Here is an 11,418-nt window from a genome sequence, read left to right as displayed (position 1 = left end):
ACAGCAGACGTTGAATATGAACTAAATGGACAGGAGGATATTAAAGTAGATTGTTCAGTCATTCAATAGAATGTTTCAGTTTTATACAACATGAAAAATGTGTTTATAAATTATCTGTTCCGTGAACACAACATATTTCTGGTTGTTTTCTTCTGCTATTCCCTGCATGATGGGATCAGAGACACTAGAATTCTACTGTCTTTGTACGTTTTAGATTTACAACACATGAACATACAGTAGATCTGGATCAATTATGAAGGTCATGTATGTCATTAATCATTTTTCTACTTAATGACGACATCATTAAAAGTGTGAACTGCAGTCACACTACAAGTTTATGTCCATAATCCTTGGATATTCTCTCCAAATGAGAACAATTTAACAGAAGAGTTTAACATTACCTTGGCTGTAGTCATGCTCTGTAGACAGAAGCTTCACCTGCACAGGTGATCTCATTAGCTCGTCCTCTCTCTCCACCTGCACGCAAAGCAACTTGTACTCTCTACTGCCCTCTAGTCTTACTAAAAAATATTCATTATATCCAATAAACAAACCTAGAGAAAGTGTTGGTCATTCTTTTTTTCCAAGTGTCCCCATTTTTTCTGAAACATCAATATAACTAATATTTAACACTAATTGGTAAATAGCAAACATTTATGCTTCATTACAGTTGAAACAATTGTTCTCTGGTAACAAATATTTATCATTAAACATGTGTGTTCATGTATGATCCATGGCACTCGTCATGATGGACAAATATGATGGAAGAACATTATATTAGTGTCCGTACAGTACACGATGTTGGAAATCAACGATGCATTTGCGCATGCGTTGTGGTTTATAACAGTCAAAGTCACTACGACAACCGCAACTATAAAAAAAACTTGCGCTTTTGTGAAGGTGTTACGATAGTGGGAGAGCAGTTACACGCAGAAGAATCCACGACTATCACTGATGGCAGCTGGAAGGAGCAGAGGTACATGTTGTTGTTTATTAAAGTCTCTTTTCATTTTATTGACATCGGTAAATGTAACTAAGTTTAAGTGAAGGTATCAAGACCTGTCGCCCTTCCCAGCTATCTTCTAAATAAATAAGATATAAACTACATTTATGCTTCATTTATCTCTGTAGAGAAATTCACAGAATGATGTTTCCTTGTTTGTGATTATTTCTTCTTCTATATCTCCCTAAAGCCTGACGTTAAAAAAAAAGTTGAATTAAAATAGATCGTATTTTGGACGGTAAAAGTTGGGCAGGCGAATATAACTTTTAAGGATTTTAAAACCGTCTTTATGGTCGTGGTCAGACATGATTAATAATACCTCGTATTAATACGACTTGAATTTGATTTTCTCCGCTTAAACATCACTGATGTTTGAATAAACATTCTTGTTGTTTGGGTTTTACTGTAGTAATGATAGATTTGAACGCTACAGCAAAAACGGGTCGCAAACATGTGTTGGTGCAGGAGCAGGTATAGATAAAAAATAAAAATAAAACCAGCTGAACAACATCAACCGAAAGTAAAACTAAACCGAACTAAACCTCTGACGAGAAGGCCCAAGCGGGTCACTACCGTAATACTGTGTATAGAAGCGCTTCAAACTTTAAGGCGGGGAGAAGAACCCCATGTTTTTAAGTTAAATCTTCTAGGCCAAATCACAAATACAACACCATTTTATACCATACCAAGATTTGTATTCTAAAAACATACAGGCTCAACATTCTTTTTCAACTAAAAGTGAATACAGTCGTAGCTCTGCATTCAAACTGTCTCGTTTGTTTCCTCAGATTGTAGATGGTGGATCTCTCCTCATTGAAATGTTTTAAGATGATGTGGAGAACATTCTGTCAAACCTCATTAATCTCATAATTGTCTGATCAGATGATAATGAGTCATGTTTCCGTTTCACCTGAGCTTCTTATCATCTGGGGAAATGTGAGTGTAAAATATTGTTTTTGTTCACTGTTATACAAGATCCACTCAGTATAAACTTTGAAGTAAAATCAGCTCAAGAAATGATACTTTGTGATGAAGTCTTAATGTTAAAAGAGACAAATGTTATTATATATTTAATGAATCAATTCATGTACATTTATATCAAACCTACTATTCCCTGCATGATGGGATCAGAGAAACTAGAATTCTACTGTCTTTGTACGTTTTAGATTTACAACACATGAACATACAGTAGATCTGGATCAATTATGAAGGTCATGTATGTCATTCATCATTTTTCTACTTAATGACGACATCATTAAAAGTGTGAACTGCAGTCACACTACAAGTTTATGTCCATAATCCTTGGATATTCTCTCCAAATGTGAACAATTTAACAGAAGAGTTTAACATTACCTTGGCTGTAGTCATGCTCTGTAGACAGAAGCTTCACCTGCACAGGTGATCTCATTAGATCTTCCTCTCTCTCCACCTGCACGCAAAGGAACTTGTACTCTCTGCTGCCCTCTAGTGCTACTAAGACTTAACAGTGTGGGTCACTCTTTTTTTTCCAAGTCTCCCCATTTTGTCTCAAACATCAATATAACTAATATTTAACACTAATTTGTAATTATCAAACATTTATGCTTCATTACAGTTGAAACAATTGTTCTCTGGTAACAAATATTTATCATTAAACATGTGTGTTCATGTATGATCCATGGCACTCGTCATGATGGACAAATATGATGGAAGAACATTATATTAGTGTCAGTACAGAACACGATGTTGGAAATCAACGATGCATTTGTGCATGTGCGTCGCATTTAACAACACAACTTTATTTATATACTACTGTGTCGTTGTGACCCTGAGCAAGACACTTTACCCTGATTGCTCCTGATGGTAGACTTGGCGCAGGTGTGCAGCCTACTCCCATCAGTATGTGTGAATGGCTGTCAAAAGCACTACCGAATTTCCCCTCGTGGGACTAATAAGGGATTCTAAAAAATATATATATATATAGCTTCTCTCAAGAATATTTCACCCCCTCAAAATGTGTGTCCTTTACTTTGGTCAGGCACTGTATATGAAAAAGAAAATCATCAAATGAGTCTATGGTGTTGTTCAAGCAGTCAAATTTGGATTAATTGTATCTGGTGGTGGACAATTGATGTAGATCATTAACTTTTATTACACTAACCACCTCCACGGTAGTTTATAACAGTAAAAGGTCCCGTCATGATTTCAGCTTCAGACTGAACTTTCTTTCTCTTCACTCCAGATGTTCCTTGTTGACAGTTGTTTTAAACTAGAGATCATGAATGAATTCTGGATAAAGTCCTGCAAACATGACCAGTGGATTTCTGTCGATTCTTCCTTTACTGGTGAGTTTTGTTTTTATATGATACAATTTTCACTGTGAGATTATTTGTAGTAAATAATTTAGTGTGATCTTCTACCAGAATAGTTACTGTGTGTGTGATTCTATAACATGTTCTTAATATGAAGGTATTTTGTTGAAGGTTAAACCAGGAATCAGTCCTTTATCTTGTTAAAACTGTGAAGTATAATGTAAAGTATGTCAACAGAATAATACGATTTAAAGACAGAAAAATATTATACCATTTATTTTGATTTAAATATCAGTCGCTCTTTTGTCAGTGTTAAATATTTGCATGAACAACTGAGCATTATTTCTCTGATCAGTGATGAATATGATTTATGTTGTTTTGTTTATACAGTTGTTTTCCACTATAACGGAGGTAAACACACTCACCTGTCCATGGGATGAATATGTGTTGAGAACAGGCGAAGGAGAAGAATGTTGTCCAAAGTGTGAACCAGGTAAGATCCAGTCTTGGTCCTCGACTCTATAAGTGTTGATTTATGACTTGTTGTATTTGTGACCTATTTTCTGACTTTTATTTTAAACCTGCTCTGAATGTTGACATTGTTATTTTCATTTTAAGTAAGAAGTGGACGAGACTTCATTATCAGTTCTCAGACACTAGTGAGATCAAGTCTTAAACTGTCACTTAAACTAGTGATTTATTTATTTGTCTAACAGGTAACAAAGTAAGAGTTGATTGCACAGAATTTCAAGGTACGTCCTGTATTTCCTGTGATGATGGAACTTACATGGACAAATATAACGGAGAGAAACATTGTTTCAAGTGTCTCGTCTGTACTGAAGGTAAAGTTTGTTCTTCACTAGAATGATGAGTTGGTCAGTATGTAGATTTGATGTAGAATTTGTTATTGACTAACAGGACTGAGAGAGATCAGATCCTTCACAGCAAACACCAAGTGTGAACTTCTGGAGGGTTTTTTCTGTGTGGACGGCTCAGTGGACACATGTGTGGCAGCACAGCAACACTCCACATGTGAACCAGGACAGTTCATCATCAGAGCAGGTGAGTTTCACATCCAACATGTGAAATGCAAGAGTGCAGAAACTATAAGACACACACAATGTTCTTCACAGGAACGTCCTCCACAGACACTGAGTGTAGAACCTGCAGTGAAGGAACATTTTCAAATGGAACGTTCACGTCATGTCAGGATCACAAACAGTGAGTGAAGCTTCACAAATGTTTGCTCCACATGTTTTCTTCTAAACTGTCTCCACTTGTCTTTGTAGATGTTCAACATATCTACGAGAAGGAACTATTTCTTCTGACTCTGTATGTTTGACACCAGGACAAGTGGCTGCAATTATTGTTGCTGTGATTATGATCGTTCTACTGATCACATGTTCTGTAGTTTGTCGTTTTATAAAAAGACAAAGAGGTAAAAGTCCATGAAATCACCTTTTAACATTGATTCATGGAGTTTTTTTTTAATTATTTTTCTTCTCAACCAGACAAAAAGGACCTCCGAAGAATAATGGAGGTATGTAAGAATTGATTTTCCTTTTCAGTATTTTTAATCTTATTCATTAAATTAATTTTATGAGAGAACTTTTTACCTACCTATGAAAAAGCTGCACCAGCAGCAGAAAGGGCCGGACCAGCAGCAGAAAGGGCCGGACCAGCAGCAGAAAGGGCCGGACCAGCAGCAGAAAGGGCCGGACCAGCCGACGAAAGGGCCGGACCAGCAGCAGAAAGGGCCGGACCAGCAGCAGAAAGGGCCGGACCAGCAGCAGAAAGGGCCGGACCAGCAGCAGAAAGGGCCGGACCAGCAGCAGGAGGTGGCAGTGGAAACGACCGTATTGATGGATTCAATGGAGCATCCGTGAGAATTTTAATTTGTTTGAGCTTTTTTTTTTAAATCTAAACTGACTTATTTTTTCATGTCTTAGATCAATTTATTCATCTGAGAATACGTCAGATGAGGTCAAACATGTTTCAATGATAGAACTCAGGGAAGACCTAGGACACGACAAAGACACTTTGTTCCTCTACTATCCTGTAAACACAAGGCGGTCCCCCAGAAAGTGCTGGATGATGTAGCTGGGGAGAAGAAAGTATGGACCTCTCTGCTGAAGCTGCTGCCCCCGCGACAAGAATCCAGAGAGACAGACCAGAGACAGCAGACGTTGAATATGAACTAAATGGACACGAGGATATTAAAGTAGATTGTTCAGTCATTCAATAGAATGTTTCAGTTTTATACAACATGAAAAATGTGTTTATAAATTATCTGTTCCGTGAACACAACATATTTCTGGTTGTTTTCATTTGCTTGTGTGTGTATCTTAGTCTGTGATATAGAAAACAGTTTCTGTCAAACCTTTCATTAATCTCATAAATGTCTGATCAGTTAATAATGAGTCATGTTTCTGAGCTCCTTATTAACTGGGGAAATGCGAGTGTAAAATATTGTTTTTGTTCACTGTTATACAAGATCCACTCAGTATAAACGGTTGAACATTGAAGTACAATAAGCTCCAGAAATTATACTTTGTGATGAAGTTTTAATGTTAAAAGAGACAACACAGGGAAAGTCAAACGAGTATAAGGACCAGGAGCCGATACACAATACTGTACTTGGTCAGTACAGATGTTTTTTTTATTAACCATTATCAAAGTGATACCAACTTGAGCTATTTTTGGAAAAACAAATGTTTTATTCATTTTTATTGATGTGTGTTGATAATTAAAAAAAAAACAAACAGAAAATGAAACGAAGAAAACAACCAAGTTTGATAATTACAAATTAAATTCCTTGGAAAAAATATTGTGCGGAAAATTATTATTTTTTTCGAGAGAACAAGATAAAATGTCTTGCTCTTTAGATATAGATTTACGGTGTAGGTACAATTGTCACATGTAGCGCGGGGACTTCCATCTAGTCAAAGTCACGTGTGTCGTCAGACCAGGAAATGAACGAACGGAAAGTGATTATGTTGACAAAGATCGTCTTTTTGTCAATATAAATGTTTTATGTGGTAAAAAAGTATCATGTAAACGTTCTGTTGACGTTTCTTTAGCCCATAAAAAAATAGTTTTAAGCGACGTTCGCATATGCAGCGTGTGACGTCATCACGTGGGGTGGACAGAACTAGTAGCTACCTGACTCGTGACATGATCATTTAGGAGGATTTTTTTCAACTTGAGTTTTTTGGAAAAACAAGTGTTTTATCCATTTTTATTTATGTGTGTTGATCATTTAAAAAATAGGGTGCGGAAAAAAAAAACATTTTGGAGAGAACAAAATAAAACGTCTTGCTCTTTAGATATAGAATTACGGTAGTAGATGAGGTTGTTTACGCCAGAAGAAAGTACAGGTGAGGCGGAAACTGGCAAAAAAAAACGCGCTACATTTTAATGGCGAATTCAAAACGTAAGTAGTTGTGAACTACACGTGTTTGTTGTTAGTCATTTAATAACCAAAAATGAAAGTAGACAATATGGCGACGTTTGTTGTTGCATTGAGACGCATCTTTGCGCATAATTCATACATTGAATAAATACATATAAACATATATATATATAACAAACATACATTCGGACGAGTATTTCTAAGTTAAAAAATGAATGCGGACGTCATGCATAAAGGAGTAGAAAAATAGGCGAGAGTTAGAATATATAGAGTGGCACCGTCTCTTTCAGTCATGGTGACAAAACCACATTTTAAATTCTAACTCTGCTTAAACTCTCGGGAAAGAACCGTTAAAATAAAACGGTAGCAAACAAAGTAAACAGAAACCATTTCTGGAACGCAACGTTAAAGATGAAATCGAGAGATAACAAACCAAACCCAGCATGCCTTGCGACCCTGTCGACCCAGCCGTCTTGATATTAAATAGCAACGCCCAAGCGTGTCACTACCGTAATAATTTGTATAAAAGCGCTTCAAACTTTAAAGCGGGGAGAAGAACCCCATGTTTTTAAGTTAAATCTTCTAGGCCAAATCACAAATACAACACCATTTTATACCATACCAACATTATTAGCAGAACGTGAATCAATGCAAATATAGTTTATCAGTGTGAAGAATTCTAAAAACATACAGACTCCTCACATTATTTTTCAACTAAAAGCGAATACAGTCGTAGCTCTGCAATCAAACTGTCTCCTTTGTTTCCTCAGATTGTAGATGGTGGATCTCTCCTCCTGGGACCTGACTGGAATGTTTTAAGATCATGTGGATAACAGTAGTGATGCTGATGCTGGTGAGATAACAACTATCTACTTGTTAACAATACGTGTTGCTGCTGCAGTTGTTTCAAAGTTGGATTCTTTGCCTGTTTAGTAGAAGACATTTTTTTCTCAGTGTCAACATTGTATCGTATTGTCCCATCACAAGTGGTCACTGCCCTAACAATGTTTCAATATATTTACATTTATTTGCACTGCTTTGATGCATATTTTAAATGGGTTCTCTTTTAAGTTTATTCAGTGAACCCCTCTTTGGTAAGTCCTGATCACTGTAGACCAGCTCTCGAAGGAAGTCTGACGGCCTTGTCACGGAAGGTGGAATTCGAACCTACGATTGATCTACGGGCAAAACCTACGGACAATATCCACAAGCAGTAATAAAGTATAAAAAAACTCCACAGTAACACAGATAAAATACTAATCTGCCAGGAATGACCTCTTGAAATGAAATTGTGCTCATCTACTCTCACTTTCTAAATATGGTGAGACTGATGAAGATGGTTCATAATTGTTTTGTTTATACAGTTGTTTTCCACTATAACGGAGGTAAACACACTCACCTGTCACTCCACTGAATATGTGTTGAGAACAGACGAAGGAGAAGAATGTTGTCCAAAGTGTTTTCCAGGTAAGATCCAGTCTTGGTCCTCGACTCTATAAGTTTTGATTTATGACTTGTTGTATTTGTGACCTATTTTCTGACTTTTATTTTAAACCTGCTCTGAATGTTGACATTGTTATTTTCATTTTAAGTAAGAAGTGGACGAGACTTCATTATCAGTTCTCAGACACTAGTGAGATCAAGTCTTAAACTGTCACTTAAACTAGTGATTTATTTATTTGTCTAACAGGTAACAAAGTAAGAGTTGATTGTACAGAATTTCAAGGTACGTCCTGCTCTGACTGTGATGATGGAACTTACATGGACAAATATAACGGAGAGAAACATTGTTTCAAGTGTCTCGTCTGTACTGAAGGTAAAGTTTGTTCTTCACTAGAATGATGAGTTGATCAGTATGTAGATGTGATGTAGAATTTGTTATTGACTAACAGGACTGAGAGAGATCAGATCCTGTACCTTCACAGCAAACACCAAGTGTGAACTTCTGGAGGGTTTTTTCTGTGTGGACGGCTCAGTGGACACATGTGTGGCAGCACAGCAACACTCCACATGTGAACCAGGACAGTTCATCATCAGAGCAGGTGAGTTTCACATCCAACATGTGAAATGCAAGAGTGCAGAAACTATAAGACACACACAATGTTCTTCACAGGAACGTCCTCCACAGACACTGAGTGTGGAACCTGCAGTGAAGGAACATTTTCAAATGGAACGTTAACGTCATGTCAGGATCACAAACAGTGAGTGAAGCTTCACAAATGTTTGCTCCACATGTTTTCTTCTAAACTGTCTCCACTTGTCTTTGTAGATGTTCAACATATCTACGAGAAGGAACTATTTCTTCTGACTCTGTATGTCGAGAAGGTTTGACACCAGGACAAGTGGCTGGAATTATTGTTGCTGTGATTATGATCGTTCTACTGATCACATGTTCTGTAGTTTATTGGTTTATAAAAAAACAAAGAGTCACATTTTAACATTGATTTATGAACATCTTGGTTTGTTTTAATTATTTTTCTTAACTAGACAAAAAACACAACAGAAGAAGAATGGAGGTATTTAAGAATTGATTTTTCTTTTTCGGTATTTTTACTAATTAAAATCGTTCTATTACAGTGCACTTGTTACTTACCTACGTTTAAATATGTTTAATTCATAATGAATCAGATTCTAGTCTGAATCTTGTTTAATAACATTTGACTCTTATTAATTAGGAAATGGTGATGGAAAATGTAACTTCATTGAGAGTCGGTGAGAATCTTAAATAATTTGAGGAAACTTTTTTTTATCTAAACTGACTTCTCTCTGATTTCTTGTCTTAGATGAAGTTGATGAGATGTATTAGCATCAGATTAAAGAAATCCTCCTTCCTGGTGAGATGTTCAGAGCATGTTCAACTGATAGAACCCAGGGAAGACCCAGGACACACTGAAGAACCATGTTCCTCCACTGGGCTGGAAACACAGGGCGGTCCTCCAGAAAGAGCAGGACGATGTAGCTGGGGAGAAGAAAGTATGGACCTCTCTGCTGAAGCTGCTGCCCCCGCGACAAGAATCCAGATAAACAGACCAGAGACAGCAGACGTTGAATATGAACTAAATGGACACGAGGATATTAAAGTAGATTGTTCAGTCATTCAATCGGAGGACGCAGGAGTTGGGACACAGCTGGCAGCATGGACGATGGACTACCTCACCAACAGGCCGCAGTATGTGAGGCTGCAGGACTGCAGGTCTGAGGTGACCATCTGCAGCACCGGGGTGCCTCAAGGGACAGTGCTGTCACCTTTCCTTTTTTCCCTCTACACGGCGGACTTTACCTATGACTCCAGCAGCTGTCACCTCCAGAAGTTTTCCGACGACTCGGCCATTGTGGGCTGCGTGTCTGGGGGGGGCGAGCTGGAGTACAGGTCAGTCATCAAGGACTTTGTTGACTGGTGTGAGAGCAACTACCTTTGCTTAAACACCGGTAAGACAAGGGAGATGGTGATTGACTTCAGGAAAAAGTCTCCACCACATCAACCGGTGAGCATCCAGGGCTCGGACATTGAGCTGGTGGACAGCTTCAAATACCTGGGTGTTCACCTCAACAATAAACTGAACTGGTCCACACACATCAACGCCGTGTATAAGAAGGGCCGAAGTCGCCTCCACCTCCTGGGGAGACTGAGGTCCTTCGGAGTGTGCAGACCACTTTTAAGGACCTTTTATGACTCCGTGGTAGCCTCTGCTATCCACTACGCTGTGGTCTGCTGGGGAGCAGGCAGCACGGACCGGGACAGGAAGAGACTGAACAGGCTGGTCACGAGGGCCGGCTCTGTCCTGGGCCGCTCACTGGACTCGGTGGAGGAGGTGGGAGAGAGGAGGACACTCTCCAGACTATCCTCCATCAGGGACAACGCTCTTCACCCACTGCACCTGAGCGTGGAGGAGCAGCTCCTTCAGTGGCTCAGGCCCCCCCAGTGTAGGACGGAGCGTTATAGAAGGTCCTTCATCCCAACTGGTGTCAGGATATTTAACTCTCTACTTTAAATATCCTGATGCTAATCCGTAGTGTGTTTTTCTTCTCGTGTGTTTTTTATTTATTTTTTTTTCCGTTTTTTATTTCTATTTTATTTATTTATTTATTTTCTCTATTTTATTTTGTTAATAGTGTCATATTTCTAATTTTGTAAATAATTTGTATATTCTTAAGATCGTTTTTATTTTATTTTGTATTATCTCTTTTATTATTTCTTTTTCCTTGCACTTTATTTTTTTCAACTGCGCTGTTGTGAAAGTGTGTTTCCCCTCTGGGGATGAATAAAGCTTTTCTATAATAGAATGTTTCAGTTTTATATCACATGAAAAATGTGTTTGTAAATTATCTGTTCCGTGAACATAACATATTTCTGGTTGTTTATATTTGCCTGTGTGTGTAGCTTAGTCTGTGATATAGAAAACAGTTTCTGTCAAACCTTTCATTAATCTCATAAATGTCTGATCAGTTGATAATGAGTCATGTTTCTGAGCTTCTTATTAACTGGGGAAATGCGAGTGTAAAATATTGTTTTTGTTCACTGTTATACAAGATCCACTCAGTATAAACTGTTGAACATTGAAGTAAAATAATCTCCAGAAATTATACTTTGTGATGAAGTTTTAATGTTAAAAGAGACAACACAGGGAAAGTCAAACAAGTATAAGGACCAGGAGCTGATACACAATACTGTACTTGGTCAGTACAGATGTTTTTTTTATTAACCATTATCA

This window comes from Callionymus lyra, chromosome 19, assembly GCF_982586985.1.
Source record: "Callionymus lyra chromosome 19, fCalLyr1.hap1.1, whole genome shotgun sequence".
NCBI lineage: Eukaryota > Metazoa > Chordata > Actinopteri > Syngnathiformes > Callionymidae > Callionymus > Callionymus lyra.
This window is presented reverse-complemented; position numbering follows the sequence as displayed.